Source organism: Girardinichthys multiradiatus, chromosome 19, assembly GCF_021462225.1.
Source record: "Girardinichthys multiradiatus isolate DD_20200921_A chromosome 19, DD_fGirMul_XY1, whole genome shotgun sequence".
NCBI lineage: Eukaryota > Metazoa > Chordata > Actinopteri > Cyprinodontiformes > Goodeidae > Girardinichthys > Girardinichthys multiradiatus.
This window is the reverse complement of record NC_061811.1, coordinates 40252884-40271235: the sequence shown is the minus strand read 5'-3', so window position 1 is coordinate 40271235 and position 18352 is coordinate 40252884. Positions and strand designations below refer to the sequence as shown.

The window sequence follows — 18352 nt, the reverse complement described above, 5'->3', positions numbered from 1 at the left end:
GATGTTCGGGTGCTATCCCAGATTGTATCCAAAAAACATAAAACCACGGTTGCCCAAATCATGGCAGAATTAAATATGCACCTCAACTCTCCTGTTTCCACCAGAACTGTCCGTCGGGAGCTCCACAGGGTCAATATACACGGCCGGGCTGCTATAATCAAACCTTTGGTCACTCATGCCAATGCCAAACGTTGGTTTCATAGGTGCAAGGAGAGCAAATCTTGGGCTGTGGACGATGTGAAACATGTATTGTTCTCTGATGAGTCCACCTTTACTGTTTTCCCCACATCCGGGAGAGTTACGGTGTGGAGATGCCCCAAAGAAGCGTACCACCCAGACTGTTGCACGCCTAGAGTAAAGCATGGGGGTGGATCAGTAATGGTTTGGGCTGCCATATCATGGCATTCCCTTGGCCCAATAATTGTGCTAGATGGGTGCGTCACTGCCAAAGACTACCGAACCATTCTTGAGGACCATGTGCATCCAATGGTTCAAACATTGTATCCTGAAGGTGCCGTGTATCAAGATGACAATGCACCAATACACACAGCAAGACTGGTGAAAGATTGGTTTGATAAACATGAAAGTGAAGTTGAACATCTCCCATGGCCTGCACAGTCACTAGATCTAGGCGAGTCAGGAAACGTTTTCCTCCACCAGTATCACGTAGTGACCTGGTCACTATCCTGCAAGAAGAATGGCTTAAAATCCCTCTGACCATTGTGCAGGACTAGTATATGTCATTCCCAAGACGAATTGACGCTGTATTGGCCGCAAAAGGAGGCCCTACACCATACTAATAAATTATTGTAGTCTAAAACCAGGTGTTTCAGTTTCATTGTCCAACCCCTGTATTTACCCAACTTGAAATCTGCATGATTCGACTGAATTGACATTGTAAATTGCCTTGAGACGACATGTGTTGTGAATTGGCGCTATATTCTCCCACCTGAACTGTTGATCTGTGCAGCTCCTTCAAAGCTCTAATGGGCTTTGTGGCTGCCTCTCTGATTAATGCTCTCCTTGCCCCACCTGTCGGTTTAGGTTTACAGTTGTGTCATCCTCATTCCAATCTTAGATGATGAATTGAACAGAGCTCAGAGAGTTTTTCAGAACTTGGGAAATTGTTTAATAACCCTGGTTCAAACATTTTTACAACTTTCTCCCTGACCTGCCTGATGTTCCTTGGTCTTCATAATGTTGTCTGTTTAACAAGGTTCTCTAACAAGGCCTTCGTAGAACAGTTGCATTTATACTGAGAATAAATTAAGAAACAGACCACCGGTGGTGTTTTTCTTAGACTGCCTCTGAAGGTATTGACTGCAATTGTTTTGAAGTATCAAGCTAATGAGGGTAGGATACAAATGCACGCCAGACTTCTCAGATTTGTGGCTTTGTAATGTCATTTGAAAACCATGTATCATTTGCTTTCCACTTCATTATCATAACTTAGGTCTTAGTGTAACACATAAAAATAACAATGACATACATCAATAAGATGAAAAGAGTAATTTAAGTTCCATTTGATTTTTATGTGCTGTAGCAAATATTTATCCAAATGTCTATTATTGGAGAAGATAACTAAATCTAAAAGAGATGAAAAAAATGTATCCCACATAAGACTGAAGTCAACTCATCCATTAGGTGTCAGCGGGTTGATAATCAGTACTCAGTCCATGAAAATGGTCAAAACAGCACACAATCCTGCTTCTCGAATCCACTCTAGCATAACGCCATGTAACAGTGTTTCAAACTTTTCAAGTAGGAGTGACAAAAACATCTGGGAATTTTTTAGATGTTGACAAGCATAATAGAAAAAAAACAATCTTATTTACATTAAAAGTTGAGGAATCAGCCTCCTCAGCATATACCATTTTATTCAACTTTAGGACACAATGCGGTTAGTCTACTTCAAGGTGAGCCATGAAATATAGGTTGATTGTAATGTCTGACAAAGTATGCATTTAGGAACCATTTCTCTTGTAGCCACATTGAAAATTGTACACGCTAAATATTAAAGATAAATTATTATCTTGAATAGTCAAAGCATCAGTTAGACCTTTTATTAATCAATTAACAGTGTACATGCATTTAAATTCTACATTCAAGCAAAACCTCAGAAAACCTTAATATCCTCAGGAAAAGGCTTTAAAACTACTTCATAATCACAATTTTAGCAACTCATCAGGCTGATTACTTGAACCATTCACAAACTGTACAACTCCAAAGAAAATCCTCCAGACAACAGTTGAAAGTTCAGTCAGAATACAAAGATCACACATGTGAAAGCCTGCAGGAGCACAGTGGTATCATACAGGGAGATGGCGCTCAGAGCACGCTGACATAAGAGGGAAACAACAGAAAGACCTTAGCTGGATCCTGGATATTCTTTCAGGTGGTCTCTGTTGAAAACAAAAAAGAATGTTTCTTTTCATGTTGGTGAAAACAGTAAATGTATGTAAAATTTCAATACAACACAGTTTTGATTTCTATATGTATGAAACAAACAATACATTGCCAAAACTATTAAAGTGGACCTATTATGCAAAATTCACTTTGCATTGTTTCTAGTCTTTCATTTGGGTCTCTAATGCTTCTATAAACAGTCAAAACGCAAAAAAGAAAAAGAAAAAGTCAGCTGTTTTTTTCTTTTCTAGAAAACTCGTGGTTTTAAAAGTTGTTTAATTGTGACGTCACAATTACACTCGCACCTAGCGTTACCTGGGTCCCACCCCTGACTGAAGCGGAGCTGAAGCGAAGCTCCTCCCCCTTAATTTTCAATAGAGGATCACGTCCCGCCAGGTGGTTTTACCTTACACGTGCCTTACAATGGCTGCCCTCAAAGGCAGATGTTCTGTTGTTGGCTGCAAAGACCCACATGTGTCCATGCACATTCTCCCGCTGTTGGATAACAGAGATTCGTGGCTTTCATATTTGAGGGCAATGTTCCAGTCACATTGCCGAAGACAGTACTAGTTTGCACGAATCACTTCACCATGGACTGCTTTGAGAAGTCACATCAGTACACGTCAGGATTTGCATTAAGACTTATACTGAAAAAGAATTCAGTCCCTACTGTTTGGGGCACATCTGCAGATGACAGACATGTGACTACTTATTGTTGTCTTATAAGTTTTGAACGCGTTTTCACGTTCTGGTTGGCGGCATGGCCAGATACAGCTATTTTGCATAAAAGTGACAGAGCCGCAAAACAGCTCATTCTCAAAGAAGCTCAAAAAAGGGGAAACTGAGAAGTTGAAATCTCATTATCTGAGAATGATTTTGTGTGAAAAATTTTATTAACATGTTTTGTATAGCCCACAAACCTATCCCAAATGTTTAAAAGGAAGTATTATAGGTCACCTTTAACTCATCTCCCTTCACACACATGTAAAGTCAAGTGACATCCGATTCTTAATCCATGGGGTTTAAAATTATGATGTCATATCCGCTTTGCAACAATAATAGCTTTAACTCGTTTGGGCTTACCACAAGGTTTAGGCTATGTCTATGGTAATATTTGACCATTCTTCTAAATGCACATTTGTAAGGTCATTGACGTTTGACAAGTCTCTGCTCTAATACTTCCCTAACGTGTTCTAGTGGGTTAAGGTCACTATTCTGTGTAGGTCAGTTGTGTTTCTCACTACCAAACTTCCACAAAGTTGGGAATATGAAATTGCCTAAATATATTGGTATGCTGATGAATTAAGAGTTCCTGGAACTGAAACTAAGGGTTCAAGCTCAACTAGTGCTCCACATCATTATGCCCTGTGCACCAAACTTTACATTTGACACAATAGAGTCAGGCAAGTGATTTCTGGCAACTGCCAAATCCAGACTCATCCATTGAATTGGCAGACAATCCACTTGTGCCCACTTTCATGCGATGCTTTACATTGCTCTAGGTGATGTAAGACATGGATGCAGATACTTAGCCATAGAAACCCACGCCATTAACCACTGCAGAAAGTTGGTGATCTTTGCACACTAAGCGCCTCAGCATCCACAGACCTGACTATGTGATTTTACATGGTCTACCATTTCATAGCTTAGATGCTGTAATTGAAAATCCCTTTGTTATAATGCTTCCAGTGATTGACTGTGGGATATGTAGTAGTGAAGAAATTTCATGAACAGACTTCCTATCACAGTACCACACTCGAATTAACTGAGCTCCTGAGATCAACCCATTATTTCACAAATGTTTGTAAAATAATTCTGCATGCCTGCATACATATTATACTGCTGTTATCACTGAAGTGATCGGAACACTGAAATTTACAGGGTTTGGATAAGTGAGTGAATACCTTCGGCAATATCATATATATGCATGCACAATATGAGAAATTTGAAATGCTAAAATTATTTAATTTATATTGTTTGTCGAATTTATAAAAAAATGCGTATGTGTTGACTAAATAAATGCTATAACCAAAGATATTAACATGTTTGTGTGTTACTTATTTTTCTTTGTTCTTCCGGCTACTATGTGGTAAGCTTTTTTATGTGCAAGTCAGTGATAAAACCTGAACACTCCACACACTCCTGTGTGCTTTGCTGTGGAGCTTCTGCTGTCTGGGTCACAAAGCACATCATGAGTTGCATTCATGATTGCTTTAATTGCACCTGTGTTTGTGTGTACAGTGTGTGTGTTGTGTTAACAGGTGGGCTACACTCAGCCACGTCATGGGGGTCAGGACCAGTTATATGCATCATAGATATGATGTCTATGATGGTGAGTGTGTGTCCCTTGTCGCAGTATCACATCCACTGTGTATGTTTTGGCTGGGATATGTTTTTTTGGTTCTTTGCAAATAGGTGTTTATGTAGAATTGTCCTCTGTTGTGTGCCTTTGTGCTATTTGTTGGTGTAGGTGCGTATGTTTGTGTGTGTGAATAGTGTGTCTGTCTAACCTGCAGCTGTTGGGCTGTCATAGCTTCTACCTGGACTCTCATGCCCTGCCCTCAGGGGTGTGTGTGGATGTGCAGGTGCACATTTGTGTGTTTAGAGTATGAGGGCAGGAGGTTTTGCTTAGCCCTGGAGGCACCTATAGGGTGCGCACATCATACATTAAAACACACACACACACAGATTATGTCAGTAATGTCCTTTTGTTCATGTTCGCTGACTCTAGTTAGAGTTTAAAATATCTTGAAAGGAGAATGAAACCTATGTTATTTTACTATTTAATTACCAAAATTATTAGACTGCAGCCACTTCTAATTCAGTTTAAAACGCTTATATTATGGACTTGAAAAATGTAGAATCCATTTTATAATAAACTTCAATTTAACAAGACAAATGAACAAGAAGTGATTTGAAAACTAGCAACTGATCACAGAATAGGAACTGCACTAAGAAAATAAACAAATAGCCATTGATTTATTAATGAGTTTTTAGTTTTTATTTATTTATTTCAAATTCCGTGAGGGTAGGTTAAAACAACCATTTTAAAACAATCAAACAACTAGGGAAAAGCCTACTGTTCCTTTCAACCTGTTTTGGTGTAAAAATGTGTCATGGCCGAACAGTAGAAATAACTTGCTGTTACACAAGTCAAAAAGTGTTTTCTTTGACTGCTTTTTTAGTTTGCTGGATTCTATAGCTGTCATAATGTAGAACTCTTTTGAGCAGGTAACAATTACGGAGGCAGAGTTTTGGTTAAACAGGTTTATTGTGACACAAGAAATTTCAACTGGATGGTCCGGGAGTCTGGTTCCTTCGGGCCGGTTTACTGAGGAGGAAAGAGGGATGAGTATAGTTGGTAGAGGAAAACAGGATATCAGAACTGATGGTGAGTAAATCTTACTGTTGTGAGTTGCAGAAGTGATTCGGGAGGAGGTAAATAATGTCACGGAGGATAAGGGTGACAGGAGTGGCTGTCGGTTTACGTGGGTAACTCTGTTGTTTGTTACCTCAGATGGTGGTGTGAGATGTTGGAGGGTGGACAGGCAGGGAGGCACAAGACAGCGGTTGGCAACTTCCTTGAGCAGGCAGGTCTTGGGAAGCTCAAGGAGGCTCTTGCTAGGAAAAACACAGTTAAGTGCTTTAACCCAGGGGTTCCCACACTTTTCCATACCAAGGACCCCCAAACAGTATTAGCTTCTGGGCAGGAACTCCCTTTTGCAAACCCACAGACAATGCCAAAAATTATGTAAAGAAACAAAAAATGTAAAATGACTTTTTACTAAGTATTCAATAATCAGTAAATTTATTTAATGTAATAATTTTATTAAAATATGTTAACACAATTATAATCCCACTGGATAACATTTAACAAACTGTTGAGAATAAGAACAGTGTTTTGTTTTAATCAACCCCCCAACCTTTCTGAGGCCCCCCTAGCGCCCCTTGGCATCCCCCACTTTGAAAACCACTGCTTTAACCAATGGAGGACTTGAACATGGGACATCAGACAACAGTAATCCAGGTCCAGGTCTTCAGGGATCTGATTCACTCTAGAAACAAAGGTAAAAAACTCTGGTGAGCAACACGGTCTAGGCGACAAGAATTTACAGAGCTAGGTCCGCTGGTCTGATAACTACTCTGGGTGAGTAAACAATCTGACACCTCCTTTAGGATTCCAGCTGCTTATGAATGCTGTCCTTGATAAGCCCTGATGGAAAGCAGCTGGACCTCTGTTCCTGCCTGTTGCACCCTGCAGGTGAGAGAGAGAACAGGAAAACACACCAGCAAATCACAAAAACCTGTGCTCATACTCCGTGAAGAGGACCAGATGCAGGATGAAGCTCTGAGGAACCCAAGACCGTTCTTGAGGTCCATACCTCTGCCAATTAACAAGGTAACAGGGTAAACCTCATCCTCTTCGCCAGGAGTCCAGGATGCGATGGACGTCACAGGCTGGATGGCCATTGATTTCCTGGGCGGGTGGAGGGGTCTGGCAGAAGGGCACAATGAGCTGGTTTGAACCAAAATTATTATCAAAAACTAGAAGTAAAAAAACATTTTTGTTTACTGAACTACAAATAAAAACAAGACTTTGCCAAAAAACTAAAAACTAATGGTAAAGAGTGTTCACAAAACTAATTAAAATTAACAGAATTTATAGAGAAAATGTGCTTAGTTTTTGTTTGTGTGTCTCATGCATTATGAAGTCTAGTTTCCAGTCGTTACTTTTTTTTTCTTGCTGTGCCGCATTACGCCAGCAGATGGCAGGTAAGTGAGTCAAGTCATCTGTGCGGTAGATTTATTACGGTGGCTGGGGGTACAAAGTGCGAGTGAGCATGTTGCGCGCAACAACAGCTGTTACGGTAGCAGGTTGCGGTGCTGTTCAAGTTACATACAGTAGAAGAAGAGCTGAGTGCGCCGCCTTGGACTCGGATGATACTGGTTGTGATGAAGGTTTGTTTCGCGGTAGAAAACGTTACCAGTGTTGTGAACATTCAAAAAAATGGTAGAAAAAAATGGCTTGGATGTGTTTTGTTTCACTAAAGTTGAGGACACAAATACAAATAAACCAAGTTTTTATGACCGATCAGAATAGCAAATAGGAAGACAAAAGCACAGGGAGTAGATGCAGCTGAGTGAGAGAGAGAGAGAAATCATAACAGAATGATTAAAACAACTCCCTGATTTGGGAAACTGGAGCTACAGTGTTAACAAGGATTCGTCCAAAGTAAGATGCTTTAGAACTGATTGGTGACCTTTAGTTTATCTTTCCTGAGTTAGTTATGAGTTGTTTTGCTAATTTATTTTAGTAATTTGTGAACTCAGGCTGAGGGCTGTTTTCCACTCAGTTTGGACATATGAAAGTTACTGACAGGAGTCAGTAACAGGCAAAGTGAATGAGACAGACAGTACTACTATTCATTTGTTTTATTACTCTTAGGAAATGATAACAACTGTGTGGATAGACTTTCTTGCTATTACACTTGATTTTTATAGTTTAATTATGAATAAATATTTTAAAATAACTGAAACTGTAACTGTACCAATTGTCTGGGAGAGTCTGTCTCCTCTTCTGCCTGCTGCTTACTGTGTTTTACCCTAGATGGCGCCAGAGCATGGTGGTAGGAAGCTGTGACAAGTGTATCGCATTACGCCTCATCACAGGAGAGTTTCAGAGAAGTCTGCTGCCTGACTTCGACTCCTGAGTGTTAACCAACTGTGGTAAACTCTAGTCCCCTGATGATCTTGATTTTCTGTTGTAAAGACAAGATTATCTGACCTTCGTGTGTGTGCTCCTCCTCAGGTTACTCCAGTGTCCTGGATTCCACTCCAGTTCACTTCCTGGTTCCAAGGCATCCACAAAGATCCAAGTCGTCCTCTCCGGACAAGTTTCCAGCTGGCGGCTTCCTGGCTTTTCGCTCTCTCGGCCTCATCCATAAGCGAACCCTGCTCACCCTCCACCGTGCTCCCCATCCAAGAACCCACACCAGGTGCTGTACTTACCATTCTCCTGGACCACAATCACCTCACTTCCAGTGAGGTGATTGTGGTCCATCATCTTCTCCCCTGGCGGTTCATCTACTCACCCCCTGTAAGCACAAAAATTCTTATTTCACCTCAAGTTTCCTCATTTATTTACTAAACCTACCAGTCCTTCTCCTTGTACAGTTGAAGTGCTCCCGGTCCTGGATTCCTGACCCAGCAGACTCACTCAGGAGAACTCTTTCAGATCACAGAAACCAGATCCAATCCCATGAATCAACCCTGCGAGCTCTCTTGGATCAACAGAGAAATACCAATCTACAACTCGAACAGATGGCTTCACTCCTGCAACATGCCCTCAGCAGTCAGTCTTCCTCAACCCCAGAGGGCGTTCTTGATTCCCCGGTCTCACACCAGCTTTCTCATTTCCATGACGTCACTTCACCTAACCCAGAGAAATTCCCCGGTGAGGTTGGTAATTGTAGAGGTTTTCTCCTTCAGTGTTCACTAGTGTTCAACCGCTCACCTCAGTCATTCCTTTATGACGATGTTAAGATTTCCTTTATTCTTGGTTTGCTAGGTTTGCTAAGATGGGCTGAGGCCCGCTTTACTGATTATAACCAGTTTGGTTGTACTTATAAAGAATTTGTGCAAGAGTTTAAGCACTGAAGAGTTTTGCTACTGAAACAGATCAGATGAGCGTAGCTCACCGTCTATGGTCGCTGAATTTTTGATCGAGTTCCGCACACTGCCAACCGCTTCAGGTTGGGATGAATGTGCCCTAAAAGCTGCATTTTTTTCAATCTTTGGATGAGTCTTTAAAAGATGATCTAGCTCTTATTGATAAATCTAAAACACTTTATTGCTCCAACTATTAGAATAGATAATATAATGAGAGAGAGAAGAAAGTCCAGGATTGAGAGATCTGTTGTGACACCTCAGTTGCCTTTGGGTACCCCTACTCCTTCTTGACCATTTTCCAACCCATCCACTCCCGAACGAGAACCCATGCAAATTGGACACACCCGCCTATCTCCCAAAGAACAGCAGTGTCGTAGGGAGTCAAATCAATGTATCTACTGTCTAGTGTCTCCCCAGGTAATTTCATCGCTTCATGCCCAGTCCAGCCAAAAGAGAGGGTCTGCCAGCTATGATGGGGAAGCTGGCCGACCATCACGTCAGCCTAAAGGCCCCTTGTTTCACTTTGTCTGTTATAATTCTATTTAACCATGACTCCCTCAACCTCTCAGCCCTGATCGACTGCAGCTGTGAACAGAACCTAATCAACCAGAACCTTGTTGTTCAAGCCAAGATTGAAACTGTGCCTCTTTCCACACCTTTCCTTGTTTCATCCCTCAGTGGTAAAGTTCTGCAAAGAATAACTCATCAAACCAAACCCCTAGAACTCATCATCTCAGGTAATCACAGAGAACACACGCCCTTTTTTGTTTTCCCCATTTCACAATCATCTTTGGTCTTAGGCTTTAAGTGGTTACCACAACATAATCCACATCTCAATTGGTCAGATCTCCATATTAACTCCTGGTTGACCAATTGTCTTTATTCCTGTTTACAGTCTGCCGTCTCTCCCAATCTCCTCTTGGTGACTTCTCATGTAACAGATCCTCCCGACCTCTCACAAGTACCAAAGAATACCATCACTGAAAGCAAGTTTTTAGTAAGACCAATGCCCTGTCATTATTTCCTCATCGCCCATATGATTGTGCCATAGATCTCCTTTCTGGGGCTCCCTTACCATCTAACAGACTATACAACATCTCCCGTACTGAACGTCAAGCCATGGAAGATTACATCAATGAATCATTAACAGCTGGAATCATCCATCACTCATCATCACCTCTGGGGGCAGGCTTTTTCTTTGTGGGAAAAAAGGACGGGTCCCTTTGTCCCTGAATTGATTACAGGGGTCTGTATCACACCACAGTTAAGAATAAATACCCTCTCCCCCTCATTTCATCAGCATTCGAATCTCTTCACGATTCAACTATATTTACCAAAGTAGACCTCTGCAACGCATATCACTTCGTCCGAATCCGCTAGGGGGATGATTGGAAAACGGCTTTCCAGACACCATTAGGTCACTTTGAATATTTGTTCATGCCCTTTGATCGTTGCAATACTCCAGCAGTCTTCCAAGCCCCAGTTAATGATGTCCTCCAAGACTTCCTCAACGTCTTTGTCTTTGTTTATCTCAATAACATGCTCATCTGCTCCAAGAACGTCTCTGAATACTGCCATCACGTCCGTCTACTTCTCCAACGTCTTCTGGAGAATGGACCATTTGTCAAAGCAGAGAAATTGTGAGTTTCATAGACCTTCAGTAACCTTTTTAGGTCTCATCCTCGAGGGTGGGCAGGTTCGCTCAGATCCAGACTAAATCAAAGCCTTCCTCAACTGGCCAGTTCCAGATACCCACCCGCAAGAAGCTCCAGCGATTCCAGGCTTTCGCCAATTTTTACCGAAGATTTACACAAACTTACATTCAAACCGCCGCTCCATTAACTGCACTCACCTCTACCAAGACCACATTCATATGGACCCAAGAAGCTAATTCCGCCCTCTTAGCCCTGAAATAAAAGTTATCTCAAGCTCCCATCCTTTTCCACCCAGATCCATCAAAACAATTCACACTTGAGGTCAATGCTTCTGACACGGGGGTGGGTGCTGTGCTGCCTCAATGTTCCGACTCAGATAGAAAACTTCACCCTTGTGCCTTTTTCTCCCATAGACTGTCCAACACCGAACAAAACTATAATGTGGGAGATCTAGAACTTTTAGCCATAAAATTGGCCTTGGAGGAGTGGCGACACCGGCTGGAGGGCGCGGAACATCCTGTGCTGGTTTTGACCAATCACAAGAACCTAGCCTACTTTCAGTCCGCTAAAGGCTTGAACTCCCGGCAGTGCCGTTGGTCCCTGTTCTTTTCTTGATTCTACCTGTCCATTTCCTACCGGGCCGGCTTCAAAAACGTAAAATCTGATGCCCTCTCATGACAATTTTCATCCAATGACTCAGATAAGGAACCTGCTTCCATCCTACCTCCCAGTTGCACTATTGGCTCCCTCACATGGGAGATTGAGGACCTTGTACTCCAAGCTCAACAAAATAAACCACATCCAGGAACTGGCCTACTCAACAGAACCTTTGTCCCGTCCCCAGTTCCTGCCCACCTTATCCACTGGTTTCACTGTGCTAAGTTTTCATCTCATCCGGGTTCAAGCCGCACCATTGCACTCATTTTCCGATGCCTTTGGTGGCCATCCCTTCACAAGGATGTGAAGGAATATGTGCTCGCAAGTTCCATTTGTGCTCACAACAAGTCCACCCATAAACCGCCTGCTGGTCTTCTGTAACCCCTCATCACACCAAAACAACACTGGTCACATATAGTTCTAGATTTCGTCACTGGACTCCCCGAATCTCAAGGTATGACCACTATCATCAACCGTTATTCCAAAGCCTGCCATCTCTTCCACCTCAGAAAGTTACCGTCTGCCTTTCAGACTGCTCAATTACTGGTGAAATGTATTCAAATTCCATGGCATCCCCTAGGACATCTTGTCAGACCGTGGACCTCAGTTCATCTCACAGGTTTGGAAACAGTTCTGCTCAGCCCTCAAGGCTAAGGTTTCTCTAACATCTGGTTATCACCGACGGTCAAACGGACAGACAGAACGTATGAATCAGGAGCTTGAATCCACCCTCAGATGCCTCACCTCCACCAACCCATCTGACTAGAGTAAGTTTCTACCCTGGGTAGAGTATGCTCATAATTCACAAATCTCTGCAGCCAGAGGTCTGTCCCCCTTTGAAGCTTTGCTGGGCTACCAACCACCACTTTTCTCCTCAGACGAAAGAGATACCTCAGTCACATCAGTCCATTATCACATCCGCCGTTGTAAATACATCTGGTCTAACACAGTCAGAGCACTCCAACGCACTGCTGAACAGAACCAAAAATATGCTGACAGGAAGCGCACACCCGCACCACAGTACTCACCAGGTCAGAAAGTCTGGCTCTCCTCCTGTGACATTCCCTATAAATCTATGTCTAAAAAAACTTGCTCCTCGCTCCATTGGACCTCACAAAACTGAATCACTGATGAGCCCTACTGCAGTTCGTCTCCATTTGCCATCTAACCTTCGCATCTATCCAACCTTCCACGTCTCCCAGATTAAACATGTGCTTACCAGCACACTGGAAACCACCCTGACACTCTCCCTCCCCCCCCTTTTTTTTTGCTGACAGGACACTTGTAACCTGTAACTCTATGCGTTACATTAACGCTCAGCTTGGACTCCTGCTTTACTTGCACTGCCATACTTGCACAATGATCACCTGCACTGTTGTATTGCTCTTGCATCTTATACTGCTCTATACTTACTCTCACTCACTTAAAACTGTGCACATATATTTATATTATATTGTAGATATGTTTATACTGTTTAATTTGTATTGTATTGCACCGACTATGCCAAAACAAATTCCTTGTATGTCCAAAAACGTACTTGGCAATAAAGCTTTTCTGATTCTGATTCTGATTCTGATTCCATATGAGGTGGCGACTCCAGGAAGTGGGATTGTTTGTGCAGAGACATCTGCTGGTGTTCTCCATCTCCTGGTTTAGACGCTCACATTAAATGTTGGTTTGGGGGTGAAATCCGGAAGAGAGTTTGGATTGGGCACCTAGAACTGTACAAAAGTCTTTCCATACCTGAGAGATGAACTGAGGTCCGTGATCAAAAACTATCTCAATGGGGAGGCAATGGATCCTGAAAACATGATATATTAGTAGTCAGAAGCAGAAGGGAGTTTAGTGAGGACTATGAGGTAACATGGCTTTGAGGTCTATAACAGAGGATGGCATGTAGCACATGCGGCCACTTATTCCACCAGGTCCTTATTAAGAGTAGGCCACCAGAGATAACATCGGATAAAGGCAATAGTATGACTGGAGCCGGGATGGCCACAGAAATTAGATGAATGAGCCCAACTTATTACCTTGGATCGGATGGTGGAAGAGATGTACATGCGGCCAGGGGGTCCCTCTCCTGGGTTTGGTTGTTGTTGCTGGGCCTGGCAAATTCGGTCTTCTAGGTCCCAGGAGAGGGCACAGATGATGCAGGACTGAGGGAGGATGGTTTGAGGCTGTTGAGACTGATCTTTTGGGGAGAAGTGATGGGATAGGAAAAGAAAAACGACCAACGGGACTGACGTGAGTTAAGGCGCTTCGCAGATTGGAGATAGGCGAGGTTCCTGTGCCCCAGTGCACGTAATGCACTGGGACCCACATTCCCCAGTGGGCCCACCACCTGCAGGGGGAACCATGAGGGACCGATGCAAAGAGGATTGGGCAGCAGATGAAGGTGGAGACCTCGGCGGCCCAATCTCTGGATGCTTAGGCTGGGACGCGGAATGTGACCTCGCTGGGGGGGAAGGAGTCTGAGCTTGTCGAGAGATATTGACTAGAAATAGTCGGGCTCACCTCAACACACATCATGGGCTCTGGAACCCATCTCCTCGAGAGGGGCTGGACTCTCTTCTACTCTGGTGTGGCTCACGGCAGAGAGACGGCGAGCTGGGGTGGATTTGCTTGTTGCTCCCCAGCTCAGCCGTCTCGTGTTGGGGTTTACCCCAGTGGATGAGAGGGTCGTATCTCTGCGCCTTCAGGTTCGGGACAAGTCTCTGACTGTTGTTTTGGCCTACGAGCCGAGCGGTAGTGCGGAGTACCTACCCTTTTTGGCGTCCCCGTCGGCCGTGCTGGATAGTGCCCCTACCAGGGACTCCATTATTCTGCTGGGGGACTTCAACGCCCACGTGGGAAACAACAGTGACACCTGGAGAGGCATGATCGGGAGACATGGCCTCCCCGATCTGAATCCAAGTGGTGTTTCATTATTGGACTTCTGTGCTAGTCACGGATTGTCAATAATGAACACCATGTTCAAGCATAAGGGTGTTCATTAGTGCACTTGGCACCAGAACACCCTACGCAGGAGGTCGATGATCGACTTTGCTGTCATGTCGGCAGACCTTCGGACACTCGGGTGAAGTGAGGGGAAGAGGAGAAAGCCAGAGAGACTTGGCAGGCCCAAGCGCATAGTGAGGGTCTGCTGGGAACGACTGGCAGAGCACTTGGCCAGGGATGTATAAAACTCCCACCTCTGGGAGAGCTTTAATTCAATTCAATTCAAAGATACTTTATTGATCCCCGAGGGGAAATTAGAATTCCAGTACAACCCATCCAAACAGACATCATGACATAAGACAAGGGGGGGACGGGTCACCGAGGCTTTGCTGCCCACTCACAGGCGCTGCCCTTGCTAGATGAGAAAAGAGCCCACATTAGGAAAGTAGAGGGAAAAAATCACATTTCACACTTTATCCTTAGCAGGATACAGTTTGAGATTGCAAAAAACCTCTGCACAAAGAAGCAACAAGTTTACAAAACAACATCATGCTGGGAACGGTGAAGGTGGTGTGAGGGGTGCATATGTTTATCTTGAGCATGCGTGTGTGTGCGAGTGAGTGTTTGCAAGTAAGTGCCCAGATTCTGGGGGATATTGGAGACATAGAGTCCAAGTGAACCATGTTCTCTGCATCCACTGTAGATGTAGCCGTAATGTCTGCGGTGCCTGTCACGGCATCATTCCCCAAACCCGGTGGTGGAAACCAGCAGTAAGGGATGCTGTCAAGCTGATGAAGGAGTCCTATCAGCTGTGGTTGGCTTGTGGGACTCCTGAGGTGGCTGACGGGTACCGTAAGGCCAAGCCTGCTGTGGCCCGTGCTGTGGCAGGGGCAAAAACTCGGGCCTGGTAGGAGTTCGGTGAGGCCATGGAGAAGGACTACCGGTTGGCCTCGAAGCGAGGGGGAAGCAGTGCTTCACCCACACTGTTTACAGTGTGGGTGGATAGCTGCTGACCACGACTGGGGACATTATCAGGCGGTGGAAGGAGTACTTCGAGGATCTCCTCAATCCTGCCATCACCCATGCCATGGTGGAAACAGAGGCTGTATTTGAGAGGAGAGTCCAGCCGATAGTCAAACCTCAGCTTCAGGAGGAGCAGTGTGGTTTTCGTCCTGGTCGTCGAACGCTGGACCAGCTCTACACCCTCTGCAGGGTACTCAAGGGTTCATGGGAGTTAGCCCAACCGGTGCACATGTGTTTTGTGGACCTGGAGAAGACATCCGACTGTGTCTCTTGTGGTGCCCTGTGGGCGGATCACCAGGTGTATGGAGTCGGAGGCTCTTTATTAGGGGCCATCGGTCTCTGTACAAGCGCAGCAGGAGTTTGGTCTGCATTGCCGGCTCTAAGTCGGACCTCTTCCCGGTGAATGTTGGACTCTGGCAGAACTGCCCTTTGTCACCGTTCCTATTCATAACTTTTATGGACAGGATTTCTAGGTGGAGCCAAGGGCCAGAGGGTGTCTGGTTTGGGGACCAGTGGATTTTGTCTCTTCTTTTTACAGATCACGTGGTCCTACTGGCCCCCTCTAGCCAAGACCTACAGCATGCGCTGGGGTGGTTCGCAGCCAAGTGTGAAGCGGCTGGGATGAAGATCAGCTCCTGCAAGTACGATGCCATTACCTCAACCAGAAAAGGGTGGCGTGTCCTCTTCAGGTTGGAGGGGAGTTCCTGCCTTAAGTGGAGGAGTTCAAGTATCTTGGGGTCTTGTTCACAAGTGACGGGAGAATGGAGCGGGAGATCAACAGATGGATCGGTGCGGCTGCCGCAGTAATGGGGATGCTGTGCCGGTCCATTGTGGTAGAGAGAAAGCTGAGCCGAAAAAGCAAAGCTCTCAATTTACTGGTCGGTTTACATTCCTACCCTCACCTACGGCCATGAACGAAAGAACAAGATCCCGGATACAAGCGGCTGAAATGAGCTTCCTCTGTAGGGTGGCACTCCCTTAGAGATAAGGTGAGGAGCTCGGCCATCTGGGAGGAGCTCGGAGTAGAGCCGCTGCTCCTCCAAATCAAGAAGAGCCAGTTGAGGTGGCTCGGGCATCTATACAGGATGCCTCCTAGACACCTTCCTTGGTAGGTGTTCCAGGCACATCCCACCGGGAGGAGGCCCAGGGATCGGCCCAGTACACGCTGGAGGGACTATGTCTCGTGGCTGGCCTAGGAACACCTTGGGCTCCCCCTGGAGGAGCTGGAGGAGGTCTCTGGGGAGAGGGACGTATGGGTGTCTCTACTGAGTCTGCTGCCCCCACGACCCAGTCCCAGATGAAGCGGAAGACGATTAGTATTAGTATGAGAATATGTTTTTGAGAACATTGTTTATTAGGGCTTAGAAGACTGCGGGGGCGTTGGTGAGTCCGAACGGCATCACTAATTATTCATAGTGACCCGTGGAGGTTTCGAAGGCGGTTTTACATTCATCCCCTTCTCGAATATGAGCCAAGTGATAAGCATTGCAAAGGTCTAGCTTACTGAACATAGTAGCCCCATGGACTGATTCAAAGGCTGAGGCTGGTAATGAGAAAGTATTGTTTTTTTATACAGGTCCTTCTCAAAATATTAGCATATTGTGATAAAGTTCATTATTTTCCATAATGTCATGATGAAAATTTAACATTCATATATTTTAGATTCATTGCACACTAACTGAAATATTTCAGGTATTTTATTGTCTTAATACGGATGATTGTGGCATACAGCTCATGAAAACCCAAAGTTCCTATCTCACAAAATTAGCATATCATTAAAAGGGTCTCTAAACGAGCTATGAACCTAATCATCTGAATCAACGAGTTAACTCTAAACACCTGCAAAAGATTCCTGAGGCCTTTAAAACTCCCAGCCTGGTTCATCACTCAAAACCCCAATCATGGGTAAGACTGCCGACCTGACTGCTGTCCAGAAGGCCACTATTGACACCCTCAAGCAAGAGGGTAAGACACAGAAAGAAATTTCTGAACGAATAGGCTGTTCCCAGAGTGCTGTATCAAGGCACCTCAGTGGGAAGTCTGTGGGAAGGAAAAGGTGTGGCAGAAAACGCTGCACAACGAGAAGACGTGACCGGACCCTGAGGAAGATTGTGGAGAAGGGCCGATTCCAGACCTTGGGGGACCTGCGGAAGCAGTGGACTGAGTCTGGAGTAGAAACATCCAGAGCCACCGTGCACAGGCGTGTGCAGGAAATGGGCTACAGGTGCCGCATTCCCCAGGTCAAGCCACTTTTGAACCAGAAACAGCGGCAGAAGCGCCTGACCTGGGCTACAGCGAAGCAGCACTGGACTGTTGCTCAGTGGTCCAAAGTACTTTTTTCGGATGAAAGCAGATTCTGCATGTCATTCAGAAATCAAGGTGCCAGAGTCTGGAGGAAGACTGGGGAGAAGGAAATGCCAAAATGCCAGAAGTCCAGTGTCAAGTACCCACAGTCAGTGATGGTCTGGGGTGCCGTGTCAGCTGCTGGTGTTGGTCCACTGTGTTTTATCAAGGGCAGGGTCAATGCAGCTAGCTATCAGGAGATTTTGGAGCACTTCATGCTTCCATCTGCTGAAAAGCTTTATGGAGATGAAGATTTCATTTTTCAGCACAACCTGGCACCTGCTCACAGTGCCAAAACCACTGGTAAATGGTTTACTGACCATGGTATCACTGTGCTCAATTGGCCTGCCAACTCTCCTGACCTGAACCCCATAGAGAATCTGTGGGATATTGTGAAGAGAACGTTGAGAGACTCAAGACCCAACACTCTGGATGAGCTAAAGGCCGCTATCGAAGCATCCTGGGCCTCCATAAGACCTCAGCAGTGCCACAGGCTGATTGCCTCCATGCCACGCATGGATTCCCGACCAAGTATTGAGTGCATAATTGTACATGATTATTTGAAGGTTGATGTTTTTTGCTTTAAAAACACTTTTATTTTATTTAAATATGCTAATTTTGTGAGGTAGGAATTTTGGGTTTTCATGAGCTGTATGCCACAA

At 44.7% G+C, this 18352-nt stretch overlaps 1 protein-coding gene across 3 annotated transcripts in view; it reads right to left on the bottom strand.

Annotated features, from left to right (window-relative positions):
• Positions 1 to 832: 832 nt before the first annotated feature.
• Positions 833 to 18352, bottom strand: part of akap6 (A kinase (PRKA) anchor protein 6) — a 490689-nt gene continuing 473169 nt past the window's right edge. For 2 of the 3 annotated variants that reach the window (XM_047392958.1, XM_047392959.1), the window contains one exon: positions 833 to 2402. The gene's annotated coding sequence lies outside the window, so the exon portion shown is untranslated. The other variant, XM_047392960.1, reaches the window with a different exon arrangement.